Raw genomic sequence first — 18,205 nt, forward strand, 5'->3', positions numbered from 1 at the left:
TATTTTTTTCAAAGACCATTCATTTTAAACCCGCTCAACTTTTTGAACATAAAAATGACACTGTAGTAAAATGTATTGTAGAAGGAAAACGATGCATTTAAATTCTTGTGGGTGAGGGGTTAAATATACTTCTCAATTTTTTTCTTAAAATTCGTTAGTCATCAATTTTTTGCAGCATATCTCGCTTAGTTTGAATGTAATCGACATTTAATATTGCTTATTTGAAAGGACTTTTCAAGCATAATAAAAGGTATTGGTAGCATTATATACATAAAATCGACCGTTTCTCTGTTATTTCAAGTTGAATACATTGCTTTGAGCATGCACCAAAAAAACAAACTCTTTTTACCTACCATATCTCTTTTGGTGGTATAACTAGAAAATTGAAGAAGGAACGAATCTCTTTGTTTTTTTATGAGCTACAAAAATGTTTTACATATTTTTTTTAGTTAGATGCATTGTTTTTAAGGTATTCGCAAAAAACCGTTTGAAAAGGAGTTATATTTCAATGAAAATGACCAATTTTCAACCACGAATAACTCAAAAAGTATTAAGTTTTCGAAAAAAAAAATTATAGAACAGTTTTTGCTTAGAATTGGGTTCTCTAGCAACTTCCGTAGTTCTTTAACCAAAAAATTTTCCACCCCCGAGAAGGGGTGGGAACCACCCCCAAGACAAAAGCACACATCGGCATAGGTTAGACTTTGAATAAGGAGATATTTTCAGGCTATTCCTAAAATTTTATTAAAATCCATGCAGTAGGATAGAATTCGGAGGTAATAACCTGTTCTTGCTCTCATTGACTGCCCTATAAATAATGTTTAAAATACCTAAAAATTACCAGAAAGCCAAATACTCAAAAATATTGCGTATACTTTTTTCTACCAAATGCATCGTTTACGATTCTGTAAGGAACATATAGTATGGTCGCCTCGTATTTCCGTGAGACTGTGTAAAAATATAATGTATCTGTAATAAAAGCAAGCCATAAAAATAAAAGCAAAAGTATCCTACCAGGAGTAGTTATTAACTGCAAAACTATCAATGACTAAGATGTGTAAAATATAAAAGTTTTAAAGTTCTACATTCAGATGTTCCTGGTATGATATTTTAAAATATGGGCAGTCGCCCAGTTAAGTTTTCATCGCACTGTTGATCAGTCCACGTGGACAAAGAGCCACTCAAAAAATCGGATATTGCTGTTATGACCTATCATAATGCATTATCTTTTATCGGAAGAATTACTCACCCTTTGCTCAAGATATAACAATATTTGGCTGAGCGAGCCATGCCATAAAATAGTTTATCACAAAGTGTCATCTTTCGGCCGACCGCAGCCGTCCAGTGGTGTGCACGTGGTTAGGTATATTATTTTATTTTTAAATTGCGGCAGCGAAGCAGATTTTGCGAAACAAGAAACTGAGTTAAATTTAATTCTAAGTGAATTTAATTGTGACTTCATCAGTGTTCGTTCTAAATTTCTTTTAACATTTTATGAAGACACTTTCCAATGTGGCGTCTGTAGTGCAATAATAATTCTGCAGCTGAGGAGCCACTGGAACCCTCTAATCAATTGGGAGATTTACAAAGCTGTGTAATAAAACGTAAGCGACATTTTCAATAACTCTATGATGATGTCAAACAACACTTCGATTAATTCTTAAAGCCAATAATTTTAAGTACAAAACTCTAGATAAGCACCAGACTAATGAAAAGTATTACTAAGCTTTGTTTTTAAACCAAGGGGAGTAAACTAAAAGACATATTCACACCCAAAAAAGTCACTAGAAATATCACCAAACACATCTTCTTTTTTGATTAATCATATCGGCGTTGACGGTTATCTATAAATATTATATTATACTAATACGTCGCTAACGAGTTACAATCTAAAAGTCGATAAAGGTATATATCTATCAATGGAGAATTTTGGAACAACTTACGTGTTGCAGATGATACAGTAAAGGCCGGGACACACATATCCGCACCGAGCCAGCACCGCGCCCACACCGAGCACAGACTGTCTCTGCTCGGTGCGGGCGCGGTGCGGACACGGTGCTGGCTCGGTGCGGATATGTGTGTTCCGACCTTAATAATAACGGATTAAGTCAATGATTTAGAAAACGTAATGCAACGCCTTAGTGAACGCTGTCATGAGTACGGACTGAAGATTAATTTAAAGAAAACTAAATGCATGATCATGACTAAATCAGCACACGCAATTGACTATTGAAGATAAAGTAAAACCTCGATATAGCGGACTAATTGGGGGAAGGGGTGTCCGTTATAGCCGAAAGTCCGTTGTATAAAAATAGGTTTAAAATAAATAAATAAAACGTTTATTTTAAGTTTTGTACGCACTTTTGAAGTTTGCGTTTTTTTATAATTAGAAATGTGTCTTCATTATGCTACAATAAAAAAATTATTGAAATTCTTTGGGGACGTTTTGGGAAATACAGGGACTTTTTTTTCATATTTGGCAGGATTTTTTTGTCCGTTATATCCGAAGTCCGTTAAATAGACGTCCGTTATATCGAGGTTTTACTGTACTGTAATTGAGAGTGTGGATACTACAAATAATTAGGAACATGGATAACATCAAATGTGGACCAAAGCAAAGAAATTAGGGAGCGTTCAAGTATTACGTAACGCGGTTTTTGAAGACTTTTGACCCCCCTCCCCCTTCGTAACGCACCTTAATGGGGCGTTCACGTATTACGTAACGCAATTTTTGAAGATTTTTGACCCTTCCCCCTTACGTAATATTTGAACGGCCCCTTCCGACACGTATTGGAATAGCACGTGCATCATTCATTAAACTTAAAAAGTTTCTTTGTTATTAGGATATAAGGTTAGAACTACGCCTAAGGACGCTTCGGTGTTACGTGTTCTCTACTCTTCTTTATGGCTTGGAAGCGTGGACACTAACAAGTCCATCAATTAGTCAAAAGATTACAATAACATGAAAGCTATCAGAGATAAAACAGGAAGGTTTACTACTTATGAGCCGTTGTATTACTAAAACGTATAAATTTGATCATACTTACTGTTTAATTATATGTATATATTGACAATTTTTTATACAGATATTATTATTTTACAATAAGTTCTGTTCAGTCGAGTCGATTAGTGTTATCACTATGTACCTAGGTATATCACAGATGTTGATAACACCGATATTTTTTTCTTATTTAAACTTTTTCGTAAAATAAAATATTTACTGATAATTTGAGGACATGCGATTTTGAGGACATTTACAATTTACACTTAAAATCAAATGTTTGCAAAATAATAACTTTAATTTAATTTAAATTAGATATCTACGCTACTGTTCACTAAATTGTCACCCTGGTCACTCTTAACAGTGTTGCCATTTTGCTAGTATCTTGTCCGCTCTTGTAAGCGTAAATTTTCCAACGGAATCCAACGGAATCCAACGTAGAGAAGAGGGAAATATTTAGATTGCTATTAAAAAATGGTGGTTGGTGATAGAAAAGTGAACTTTTCACCTCCCTTTTCACTTAGATTGTTGGTCGTACTAACTCAGGAACCTAATGGGTCCTACAACAAATTTGCTGATTAAGATCAATCATAATATGATCAACTACATAGTTTGCGATTCTATAAGACATACAGATTTTTTTATATTGTCTCGTATAAATAATACAAACGTGGTATTATAAAAATAATTATTTTTCAAAATAAAATGTAAATTTTAAAAACAAAAAAAAATGCATCGCCAGTATTTGAACCCGGATTGCCTAAGTGAAAGCTAGGAGCGAAGTCAGCAAGGCTATTAATAGTTGTAAGTCAGGTAGATAAATATTTGACATAAGTTGTAGCGTTTTTCCATCAAGTTTAATATTTTACCTTTTCTTGTCTAAAATCCCCGGTTTTGGGCCAGCTGACACATAATTTGTTAATAAGCTTTGGAACACCTAACTAAATAAAAAGGAAGCAGCCATGCTAAAATGCTCCGGTAAAATTTGACACTACCTCCCTGGCTACAAATTAACAGCTGCGAATATTGGAGTGAAACAAGCTAAAAATGACGCAGACATCCTTATAATTGAGAGAGCAATTAAAAAATTTAAGGCAACAAACACAACAATTGTAGTTGGTAAATATGTTGATTTGTTAGTACTGCTTACTGCAAGGATTCCAGTAGATAAAGTTATTTATTTTCTGAAACCTGGAAGGTCTCAACTGCGAACAGAGATATATTCTTCGAAAAGTTTATCGGCTTATCCCAAATGTCAAAAGTACATTTTATTTTTACATGTTATAACCGGCTGCAACATTACGTCAGCAATGTACAGGAGGGGCAAAACGTCAGTACTTAAATTATTCGAAAAAAAAAAAAGATTTGATTGACTGCTGTAAAGTTTTTACAGAACTTGATTCCACACCGCAAACAATAATTACGGAAGGAATTCGCTTTCTTCTTGCGGTTTATGGAGCTCCAAAAAATTAGTTGTCTTGATAAATACCGATACTTAACTTTTGTAAAAAATACGCGAAACAAGAAACACGTACAACTATCAGAACATTGCAATGGTTTCGATAACAAGCAATGAAAGGCACGAAAAAAGTAAGATATTTGTTATTTTAATATCTATATCTATAATATCTATATGTGGTGTTTAATTTTAATATACAGCGTATCTACATAATCCATTAACGGCCGAGACAATAAACAAAGATTTACGAGACCAATCTATTCTTGTAAAGTTTATGTCCTTTGTGTGACATTATATTATTTTCCATAAGATGTGTGCGATGTTGTTTGACCATTTATTGGTAGATTGCATTAAAAGTACATAAATTAAGACTAATGATTTACAACCAAAAAGTATTTTTTCTCATGAAAGGAAAAACATTTATCTTAAAACTTGTGTATTAACAATACTAACAGGTCAAAAATATCTATTCTCAGAAAACTTGTTCTATAAAAACTAAATCCCAAATTGTATGAAATCTTCATGTAACCTTCCGGGGCGATTGTCTCATCATATTGTCCCCCCGTAATTACCAACTTTTACTAAGGTAGTGAATTCCAATCCTTCTGTAAATCACGGTACTCAAGTTAGCCTGATTTGCTTTATTGATTTTAAACATGTTTCCTTTTTGTTGGGAAACAACTATAAAATTGATCAAAATAAAGAAAGTGTGAAGTGGACAGATATAAAAATTCTGCAATGTAGAAAAGATAGTCCGGACACAATTTTCTTTAAGTACAACTATGATGACGAACTATGGAATTCTTTTAATCTAAAAAAATCATCACGGACTACACATAATATAAGAGAAGTGCTACTTAAACCTGCCTACAAAGGACAGCCAAAAATTTAAATGGCCAAAAAGAAAGATTTGGTATACCTACTTATGCCATTCGGATATGATACCAGAAGCCTGCCATAGTTTTTCTAAAAATATTTTGGCACAAGATGATGTGCCTGAAGAGGACAACAACTAATAATAAATGTGACTACACTTTTTACAATTTTCTCCGTGCAAAAGTGTTGTAACTTTGAAATTCTAATACTAAATATGTAGTGATTAACAATTTTCTCATTAATATTATTTTATTTAAATTTCTATTTTTGGTTAATGTAATATAGGCTGAAAAGTGTGCAAATCATAATTAAATGTTAATTTTTCTTAAAACTGGTGTCTTATTTCACCGATAGCACAAAAATAAACAAAATCGTCTTTATCTCGAAACTTACTTATTTTGACTTACTGCAGTCTTACACTGAGAGTGCGATATATTTTTAGTCTTGTGAAGACTCTATAGAGCTATCAGGGTTCTCTAGAATTTGTTTTATGGCAGTTGGACTCAAGTCGAGTTTTTTCATAATGCTTTTTCGTATTCTAGTACTCCTGCTTTTTATGACTCGATCGGTATAGTACGGATGCATTTTTGACCATGTTTTCAAGAAGTAGTCAATATCTTCGGTGTGTTTTCAATAGACTGACAAGGTCTTTATGCGTTCTCGAAAAAGTCTACCATCTGTTCAAAGCCCAATTTTAGCGTTTCTTCTTTAAATACAATTTTTGCTGGCTCTAGTAATTGTTTTAATTCATTATTAAGGTTTTGGTCTCTTTGTGGGATTTATGTTCAAAGCGGTAAAAGGCTGTGCGAATACTTCAGCGGGGGGTGTGTTTGCATCTGAAAAGTTTCGTTTAGCACTTGTAATATCGGTTTCCATTGGTTTTTGGGGTGTTTCTGGTCTTTCTCTTTGTTCGAGTCATTTTTGTTAAGCTTTTCAGTTAATTTTGTCTTTTCTTTTGATAAAATAGGCATTGCAGTAGGTGTTTCAGAAGTTGATGGGCTATTCTGTTGTGGGGTCGTATTGGGAGGATTTAGGTTTGATAAAATACTCATTGTAGTAGGTGTTTCAGAAGTTGATGGGATATTCTGATGTAAGGTCTTAATGGGACGATTTAGGCAGTTATTAGCGAAATGACCCTTTAGATTACGAGAAGTGCATTCTTGACTTTCATGTGACAAAAAAATACGATAATTTGTATTATCGTATGTCACAACTATTGAATCAGGAGCTATGGTGCAGGGTGGAGATATATACACTTATATGGAGATAGGACTTAGGTGGCGATATATACACAAGTTAGTCTATAGCCAAGTTGTTTTAATTCATGTTCGAGGAATTCGTGTGGGATAGACGGGCAGACATTTGATAGTAGTAGACGTTGACTGGGTATTATTAACGGACGAGTTTGAACTTCTCCATATACTGTGATTATTCCTCGATGTTGTTTCATGAATTCATCTACGATAGTTTTGCTAGATAAATACATGCAGATTCGGTTGCATGGCTAAGAGGTATTCTTCTATTACAATACCATTTAAGGAATTAAAAACAATAGCTTGTTCTTTCCAAGGAAAAGCAGTAGGCTGTTGTTGAGTGAGAGCAGTCGAATAGGTATAGGGTTTGTTGGTGTTATCGTTGTTGGTTGAAGTCATCATTATTTATAATATTGTTGATTCGAAAAATTTTTTAATTACAAATTTTTAAAGCCGGACCTGCTTTTATACAGATTCGACTAATTAGGTGGTTCTGCTAATTAGCGAGATCAGATACACACGCTTTGTTGACAATTCTTTTGATAAATTGAATTACAAAATAACATTAAGGAAAAAGGTTTTTATATCCTTACTTTTTCAGCAGGTGATGTATCACTTCTCACTAACACTATTGCTAAGTTTGATTTATTAAATTTGGTTTTTTTTTTGCAAAATATTGAAACTTTTAATGGAGCTGAATAACACATGTGTTGATCAGACTGTTGCCAGGATTGGCCTCAAACAATTTTTTTATATTACTCCCCACAGCAATTAAATCCTTCCAAATATTACAATCTCGATACAATCACACTAGAAAACACTAAATTTCTAACCTTAATTGATTCATTTTCCAAATATGCCCAACTTTACCGATTAAAATCCGCCCAAGGAATAGAAGTTGTAAACGCTATACTAAAGTACTTCTCTCATCATAATACATTCGAACAAATAATTTCGCACAATGGTACCAAACTTAAAAATTCTCTTGTTCAAGAACTTCTTGCTGTTCACAAAATCAAAATCCATTTTATAACCTCACAACACCCAGAATCTAATGGAATTGCCGAAATATTTCATGGTACAATTATCGACCATATTAGACTATTTATTAACCGCGACGATTTTAAAAATGAACCAATAGAACAAAAGGTTAATTATGCTCTATTGGCATATAATAGTAGTATACACTCAGCGACTAAATTTAAACCTTATGAAATAATAAATGGACATCTAGACAATACTTTTATCTTCGACTTAGATCGGGAAAAACAACTCAATAATAATTATATAAATTACTTTTAATGGGAAATAAGCCACAATTTTACCAAAAAAATGATTTTATTAACGTTTCGAAGCCCAAATCGGGTTTCGTTGTCAAAATACAAAATACTACTAAAATAAACAAAAATTTTGTTGCTAAGTAAAAAAATTCTTCTAATAATTTATTTAATCTGACTTATTTATATTGGCAATTCAGACGTATATTATACATTTTAAAGTGGAAGACTTTAAAATGATATAGCCAATATTTATGAGTTGCGTTCCTGGGACGACTTTACTAAAAGATAGTAGTTCGAATTTTTTTTTGAAAGTAAATTAAATATAAGACCAAATACTTACGATGTCGGGATAGTATCACGAGGTTTTTTCCTGGTTTTCCCTCGCGATTTACTATGGAATCTCTAACGCGAGAATTTTACTGTCATCGTTGCATTTGGTTGTCTTTTTAAAGACAGATCACATGCGATGATTTTTTTGTGACGGATATTCTTGAGTTGGGATTGATTTCATGTAATCGAATGAACTATCTTTTAGTAAAGTCGTCCCAGGAACGCAACTCATAAATATTGGCGATATCATTTTAAAGTCTTCTACTTTAAAATGTATAATATACGTCTGAATTGCCAATATAAATGAGTCAGATTAAATAAATTATTAGAAGAATTTTTTTACTTAGCAACATTTTTGTTTATTTTAGTAGTATTTTGTATTTTGACAACGAAACCCGATTTGGGCTTCGAAACGTTAATAAAATCATTTTTTTGGTAAAATTGTGGCTTATTTCCCATTAAAAGTAATTTATTATAAAAATACCACAAGAAAATAGCTTCAGAACAACAATAATTATATAATCAACTTACTTACTCCGTGGCGATACAACCCTTCGTGGGATTTAGCCGACTCGACAACATTCCTCCACTGTTTTCTGTCTTGAGCAACCTTCATCCAATTCTTCACGTCCATCGCGCTTAGGTCTCTGCTATATTATCTCGCCACCGGAGTCGAGGGCGTCCGCGTGGTCTCCTTCCAGTTAAGACTTCCTCCCACGCCAGTCTTACTGTTCTTTGGTTAGAATGTCTTCTGAGGTGTCCCGCCCATTGGAGTCTTCTGGACTTTATTTCTTTTATGATGTTGACGTCTGGGTAAAGTTCTTCGAGCTCTTTGTTAGTTCTTATCCTATATTGTTCTGATGCTTCATCCAGCACATGGCCAAAGATCTTTCTTAGAATTCTTCTTTCCCAAACAAGTATATAATCAACAATACAGAAAAAATGAAGTTATTGAATTCATAAATAAATAAAAATTGGCAAGAAAATGAAGAAAAATTTATTGGAAAAGCAAACCTAAATCGTGAAGATTTACCTGAAATAATTCCCCCCAAAATATTTGTGCGTAACAACCAAAATTAAACAAAAAAAAAAAAAAAAAAGAAAAACACAAAACAAATATCAAAAGGAGGAAATAAAAAAGCACTAATCGCGAAAGGACAGCCAAAATCGTTACTCGACACAAAAATACAACTGATTTTATTATAGGTTATTATTATATTATATTTTATTACAGGTGCATCGCAGTCGGGCATGCAGCGATCAACATAAAGGATATTAGAGCTCTAAGATGCTACATATTTTCTATATTACTATGCGGAATGGAAGCATGGACATTGAAGAGACAACACATAAGAAAAATAGAAGCGTTCGAAATGTGGTGTTAAAGAATATTGAAAATTCAGTGGGTTCAAAGGATTACCAATATTGAAGTGCTACGACGTTTAAATAAGGAGTTAAAATTATGAACAGTATAAAAATAAGAAAACTGGAAAATGTTGTCACATTACCAGAGGAGAAAAATATGAGTTGCTGAGAATTATTATACAAGGAAGGACCCAAGGAAGAAGAAGCATAGTAAGAAGACGCATCTCGTGGCTGAGGAACCTTAGAGAATGGTTTAACTGTAGTTAATTACAACTGTTCAGAGCAGCAGCCAACAAAGTGACCATAGCCATTATGATATCCAACCTCCGATGTGAGATGGAACTTTAAGAAGAAGAAGCAACAATAAGGCCATTCTACGCATTAATTTTGGACCTGCCAAATTACAAAAAGCAGGTCATACTTTTATCCACTTTTATGATCTTAATCCATTATTAGACGAATACAATAATCTAAATATTCAGTACGACCATCTTAAAACTAATATTTCAAATGATACTTTCTTTAGTTCAGAAACCGAAAATTGTATTAGTTTAATTCAGTATGTTAACAATAGTATAGGTGATAGTTAGATAATTTTAATACTCATTCTACTAGTATAAGGAAAAGAAGAGGTTTATTAAATGGTCTTTGATCAATAGTTAAAACCATTACTGGTAACTTAGATTCAGATGACGGAAAACGTATAAATTCAATGTTGGAACATTTAAAGGAAGACCATTCTATTGTATATTGGTATTATCCTATCCTTATTATCTTTTATTTACAAAAGAAACAACAGAGAAAACCAAAGAAAACTTTAGAACAAGGAGAAAATCAAATTCAGCTTCCTGGCGGAGCCTCATTTTAACAGGGGAGGAGTTATAGTGAAGGAAAAGCAGTGTATGTACAAGGTTAGAGGACGTTGGCCAGGAAGCGTATACTGTTTCAGTATTTTCAGCAATATTGTATTTCTTAGTTTGTTACCATGTTAGCTGTAAGATACGTAATTATTTCATTATTTTAACTCAGTTTAGAATCTGTTCTCTGACAATAAATACGTACTTTGTAGATTTGTTGAAATAACTCTTTTTAAAAACCTATACACGGAGTGTTCGAAGTTAATTTATATATATTCGTTTTGGATGTTTAAGGCGCTTTTTGAACGAACTGAAATATAATACGTTTCTTGTTTTTGTTTCAGGGCGAAATTATTTTTGTTTTTTTTTTCTTTTTATAGCGAAACAAAAACGTGCAACATAATATTTCCCATGCGTATATGTCTCTTCTGAAGCAAAAAACCCCATAGTAAGCAAAACCATATATCTAGTTGCTACAGCAACGGATCATGGGGAACAGGTTACTATGGTACTTTTTCAACAGCAGGTAGAAATGCTTATTAACGGCATACAGGCTGCATTGTATAATACAAACATTATAGCTAAAGAGAATGGCTTAGATTTACTTAAAGAATTGTGTATATCTCTTCCAGGAGCATTAAATACACATCTTGAGGACTTAATGCCTTGCATAATGGACTGCCTAACTGATGCGAATGTTGATAGAAAATACAAGTCTAAAGCATTATCATTTATTTATTTTTTATTAAATACTCACGAAACTGAATGTTTTTACCCGTGTATTGGCACTTTGGTACCTGTGATTATAGTGATGGTGGCGATGGTTTTTATAAAATCACTGCTGAAGCTTTAAAGGTATTAAAAGAATTAGTAAAAGTAATGCGGCCATTAAATGTTAATCATGGCTTCGATTTCATGCCATGTACCAAAGATGTTTATAACTGTACATTAGCGCGTTTAAAACCTGTACGTATATATCAATAAATTAAGGAAAACGCAATCTCAAAAATGGGCCAAATCTTATATAATTTATATAATTATGTGTTATAATTTAATGAAGAATTTTAAATTCTAAATTGTGAATAATTTCTGCTTTTGTGTTTATTATATAAGGTGGTTATAAAGATACATTAAAGTCAAATTAAATGTTTAATTATTTTTTCATTTGGTACGGAAGGGTTTGTCAAATAAACACTTATTTAAAAGAAGGGTAACTGTTTGTACTCAGTCGACATACTTGCTGAAGTTGTCTAAATATAGTGAGTGAAAAACTTTCACTTATTTTAAATTAAAATATAAAAAAATACATCTTGAGAAATAAAATTATAAAGAATATATCTACAATAATATCTGGAAAAGTATTCAAGAATGTATTCTCAAAACAAAAACAAACAAACGCCAGTTCGACATAAAACATGAGGAAGACCGCAGATTATATTACATACAAGCCCTAATATACACACATCGCAAAAGTCTAGATATTATTTGTATAACATAATAAAATTGATAAAAATAAATTCATGAAGTCGTTTAATTTCAATTGAATTTGTACAGTTGATCATCCTGTACATTTTTGTGAGTAATAATAATAATATCGTATGGCATTTTTGCCGGGGAGATCCTTTCGGACAGTTCTGGCACCATTTACATCTTTAACCCTGTTTTAAGTAAGTAGTACCGATGTACACTAGCCCAGGGGGACCGACGGCTTAACGTGCTCTCCGAGGCACGGTGAGACGACTCGTGTCATTATTGGAAATGAAAATGGTTTGTCTTTGGCAGGGCTCGAACCCACGTGCACTGACGTATGAGGCCAGCGATTATGCCGGTACTCCGCGGCCGCTCACAAGTGATGATACGGCTGTGAGTAACACAATTCGTAAAAAGTGATAACAAATGAGGACCAATGAAAATCTTTAAGAAAAGGGAAAGCTTTAGGAGGATGCAAAATACTTCAAAGAAACTAAAGTTACAGTCTCATGTAACTGACGGAGCTTGTAAATGTGCTAAGGAATGTTTTGATTTAATCTCTGAACATGAAAGACAATGTATTATAAAAAATATGAACTCTTTTAAAAATAATGACGAAATAAACTTATATTTAGCTGCCCTGGTTACTCTGATTCCTGTACAACGAAGAAGGGCTAGAAAACCCGAGAATGAGGATGGTATTCGAGACTGCACTGTCTGTTATCATGTGAAAATAAAACGAGAAGCCAGTGTGGAAGATATCCATGTTTGCAAGAATGCTTTTGCGTTGTCAAATAATTAATATTTGACAATGTTTTTAAGAGGAGAGGCAAAAACTATGGTTTGTGTACTGCAGTAAATAGTGTCCTAGAAATGAAGTTGGATGGGGCAGATACCAAAGAGACCTGTCACAGACATAGACATAGCGAGGCAAGCCCGGGAATACACACCACATGGAAAGAGAAGACCAGGTAGAAACGTGGAAAAGAGGTGTCGAGAAAGAAATTAATGCTATTGGGAAAACCCGGCAGAAAGAAAGATCAGTGCAAATGATAGGACAGAATAGAGGCAGACAGTATGCTCCTAAGGAGTGAAGAGGAATATGTAAGCAAGTAAACCTGAATAGTCGAAATATAAAACAGCAGAATCAGTAGATAGTACTACGAGAGTAAGAACTACTTTAATACCAGCCAGTTGGACCATACACATTTTTTCGTCTCTTGGTTTATGCGCCTCTTACAGTGAAACAATGAGCTATGAAGCAGCAGCAGTTTTCAGTCATCCACCTCATATTTTACTACCAGAAACAGGCACATTCATCCAATATATTGCAGACAATGCTGACATTAATGCAAATACTTTGGACGGCAATGATACGCTTCATATAATGGGTATTATCCAAATTGTGACTCCAAAAAATTCAGTATTACAAGAATAGCCGATGCCACGAGTAACTGAAGTTCTTTCGACAAAAGATTTTGCAGCTAAGGCTCATGTACCTATACAGGTCTATCAAAACTCTGGTGTGGTTGGGTACAGCAAAATAAATGTACGAAATTTTGATTATGAAAGTAAATCTAAAGTATCTTTTTTGAAAAAAGTTGATGTGACATGGTTCTATGGCAAATCCAAAAATTGTTCTCTACCTGGTTGGAATGGTTCCATTGAATGCGTGACGAGTAATATAGATTTTTTTAAATCAAAAATTACATTTTTGCCATTTGTTCATCAACCAGCAAGTAATTACAATACAATATACACAACTTTACTTTGTGCTTTAGAGAATGCTAAACGTTATAACCACAAAGTATGTATAATTACTTTTGATCAACCTCTGTATGCGAAAGCTCGCGAGATTGTATCTCCTGGCCTTGAAGGATCTGAGGTATCGAATATAATAATAAGACTAGGAGGATTTAATTTGCTTATATCACTTTTTGGAGCAATCGGTTATATGCAAGGAAGTGGTATAAAGGAAGTACTCGCTGAAGTTTATGCACCGAAATCTTTAGAGAAAATGCTTAATGGCCATGCTTACGCGAGAGCAGTTCGAGCTCATACAATACTTTAACTCACTTTAGCATTAAAAATATTAAAAGAACTCGCTATTGATGATGAAATAGATGCAAATCTTATTACCGTTGAAAATATTTTAAATAACATTCTTTCATACTATGACATTGAAGAAGATGATAAAATATGTGTAAAATTACTTGATCAGTTTAAAAGCAAATTAATTGAATATCAGAAACGAGGGCCAACCGCACAATTATGGGTACAATACTTTCGGATGGTATCCATTGCAAAGGAGTTTATAAGAGCAGAACGTATGGGAGATTGACAAGCACATTTGAACTGCGTTAAAGAAATGCTGCCTTATTTCCATGCACCTGGACATTTACCTTATGATAAGTCTGCGCACTTGTACTTACAAGACATGCTTCAATTGAACGAGGTAATGGATCCTAGTATTTATCAAATGTTTACAGAAGGATTTTTTACTGTTCGACGTTCTGATAAACTTTGTTGTGGAACTTCAACAGATATGATTATTGAACAATCGATGATGAAATCTATGAAAACACACGGGGGCATTTCTCGACGAAGAAGTACGAAATAAAGTGTGATAAGTAAATGGCTCTACGGAATCCATGCAATGAATACTGTGTGTGAGGGGTTGCAAGTTCTTGCTAATGTTCGAATGGACACAACAGATCAGCATGTAGATGCAAGTGACTCGCGGCTCAAAAAATATGCTAAAGATATTAAAAAACTTCTAGACTGGTTTTAATTGAAACGCTCTGAAAAAATACTCCCTCTTTTAGCTGCGAGTAGCTCCGTGAAAGTTCACGAAGAAGAAGTAGCTATAGATCCTGTATTATTATTTCAACGCATGAGTATCACTGAAGCTTTTGAGGATGAGATTGAAAAATTTTTTGAGTATGAATTAGCCCCTTACCCTTTATCACTTTTCGATGCAGCTGGAATGCGTAAAAAAACAAAGTCAGCAATTTACGATTGCTTTGAATCAGTCAATACTGAGGTTGATCGTGGAAACGCTACTTACATTATTGATGGAGGGTACCTACTACATCACGTTGTGTGGGATCGAGAAGAAACCTTTAGCGTTATTTTTGATAAATATGTTCAGTATCTACGCAGACATTACGGGCTTACAGTGACAGTGGTATTTGACGGCTACAGTGACTCGACAAAGAATATTAAAGCTGCAGAACAACGTCGTCGAACTACAAAAACATCATCGGGTTCCGAAATTATTTTTGATGAAAATATAAGTTCCAGCAAATCAACAACAATTTTTCGCTAACATTAATAATAAATCTCGTTTCATTTCCATGTTAACTAACAAATTAACAGCTGCGAATATTGGAGTGAAACAAGCTAAAATGATGCAGACATCCTTATAATTGAGACAGCTATTGAAAAATTTAAGGCAACAAACACAACAATTGTAGTTGGTAAAGATGTTGATTTGTTAGTACTGCTTACTGCAAGGACTCCAGTAGATAAACCTGGAAGGTCTCAACTGTGAACAGAGATAGATTCTTCGAAAAGTTTATCCGCTTATCCCAAATGCCAAAAGTACATTTTATTTTTACATGTTATAACCGGATGCGACATTACGTCAGCAATGTACAGGAGAGGCAAAACGTCAGTACTTAAATTATGCGAAAAAAAAAAGATTTGATTGACTGCTGTAAAGTTTTTACAGAACTTGATTCCACACCGCAAACAATAATTACGGAAGGAATTCGCTTTCTTCTTGCGGTTTATGGAGCTCCAAAAAATTAGTTGTCCTGATAAATACCGATACTTAACTTTTGTAAAAAATACGCTAAACAAGAAACAAGTACAACTATCAGAACATTGCAATGGTTTCGATAACAAGCAATGAAAGGCACGAAAAAAGTAAGATATTTGTTATTGTAATATCTACATCTGTGGTGTTTAATTTTAATATACAGCGTGTCTACATAATCCATTAACGGCCGAGACAATAAACAAAGATTTACGAGACCAATCTATTCTTGTGAAGTTTATGTCCTTTGTGTGACATTATATTATTTTCCATAAGATGTGTGCGATGTTGTTTGACCATTTATTGGTAGATTGCATTAAAAGTACATAAATTAAGACTAATGACTTACAACCAAAAAGTATTTTTTCTCATGAAAGGAAAAACAGTTATCTTAAAACTTGTGTATTAACAATACTGACAGGTCAAAAATATCTATCCTCAGAAAACTTGTTCTATAAAAACTAAATCCCAAATTGTATGAAATCTTCATGTATTATGTTGCAAAACGTGCAACATAATATTTTCCATGCGTATATGTCTCTTCTGAAGCAAAAAAAACCCATAGTAAGCAAAACCATACATCTAGTTGCTATAGCAACGGATCATGGGGAACAGGTTACTATGGTACTTTTTCAACAGCAGGTAGAAATGCTTATTAACCGTGTACAGGCTGAATTGTATAAATAATACAAACATTATAGCTAAAGAGAACTGCTTAGATTTACTTAAAGAATTGTGTATAACTCTACCAGGGCATTAAATACACATCTTGAGGACTTAATGCCTTGCATAATGGACTGCCTAACTGATGCGAATGTTGATAGAAAATACAAGTCTAAAGCATTATCATTTATTTATTTTTTATTAAATACCCACGAAACTGAATGTTTTACCCGTGTATTGGCACTTTGGTACCTGCGATTATAGTGATGGTGGCGATGGTTTTTATAAAATCACTGCTGAAGCTTTAAAGGTATTAAAAGAATTAGTAAAAGTAATGCGGCCATTAAATGTTAATCATGGCTTCGATTTCATGCCATGTACCAAAGATGTTTATAACTGTACATTAGCGCGTTTAAAACCTGTACGTATATATCAATAAATTAAGGAAAACGCAATCTCAAAAATGGGCCAAATCTTATATAACTTATATAATTATATATTATAATTTAATGAAGGATTATAAATTCTAAATTGTGAATAATTTCTGCTTTTGTGTTTATTATATAAGGTGGTTATAAAGATACATTAAAGTTAAATTAAATGTGTAATTATTTTTTTATTTGGTAAGGAAGGGTTTGTCAAATAAACACTTATTTAAAAGGAGGGTAACTGTTTGTACTCAGTCGACATACTTGCTTAAGTTGTCTAAGTATATAGTCTGGGCTGATTATCGGAGAATAGGCCATTTTTGGGAAAAGTTATTTACCAGCAATTTTATTGCTGGAATCGAATCTTATGATTGTATATATTAATAATATAGATATGCAAAGTCCGCAGATATTGTGCTACTTTTTTTATAAACAAAATGGCGCCCGAAAATCGTGTTTTTTTCAATTTTTGCTCTATAACTCCAAAGATTTTAACTTTAGACCAAAAACACCCAAATAAAAATTCACCGCAATTAAATTCTGCATAGAGACGTGTTTTTTTTCGGTTTACTTCAACGAAAACTTTCCCCGGAAAAAGCGGGTTTTTCCAACAAAATCTTTAATTTTCAACTAAACTTTTAGATAAGTAGTTGTTAATCAATAATTAAATAACTTGGTAACGTAAAAGCCCTTTCCATATATATTATAATTCCAGAAGCCGATGGAAATTGAATGAACAGTTTAGCAACAATTGAAATGTTAATTAAAAATTTACGGTCGCTATAATAACGACAATAATTATGATGCATAAGAATAACTATGATTTTTTCATAAAAAGACACTATACCTATCTAATGTACTTTACAGAATTGAAACTGGACTATTTGAGCTGCCTCAGGAATATTTTAAAATTATAGAATATCTCGGGAAATATTAAACTAAATTAAATTATGAAAACGGTATTCGAAAGAAAGTGGCAGAACGCTTCTTTTAAAAGAAAAAACGTTTAATTATGACGAGTAGTTCCTGATATACAACCGGTCAAAGTAGACCGAAATTTACGGCAAAGATATAAACAATAGGATCATAATTTTCAAACCATCACCTTTTTATTTTTGTCCTCTTTCTCCACACCAATTTTCATATCTTTAAAATTCACATAACATATATTATTATAATAAAAACTATCGATAATACGTGTGAAAATTGCCAAAAATAGCAAAATTCCAATCAAAAATTAGGTTGAAGAAAATGTAACCCTCAAAGTTCAAAATCGGTATATGTTAAAAAAATGCATTTTCTCGGCTTCCCATGGAGCAATTTCCTTCATTCTTTTTTTGTTCCTAAGTAGCTCGAGTAGACCCATCGAACTAGCGCATTATTAAATGTCAAACTTGCTTTAC

This window comes from Diabrotica virgifera, chromosome 9 (assembly GCF_917563875.1).
Source record: "Diabrotica virgifera virgifera chromosome 9, PGI_DIABVI_V3a".
Classification (NCBI taxonomy): Eukaryota; Metazoa; Arthropoda; class Insecta; order Coleoptera; family Chrysomelidae; genus Diabrotica; species Diabrotica virgifera.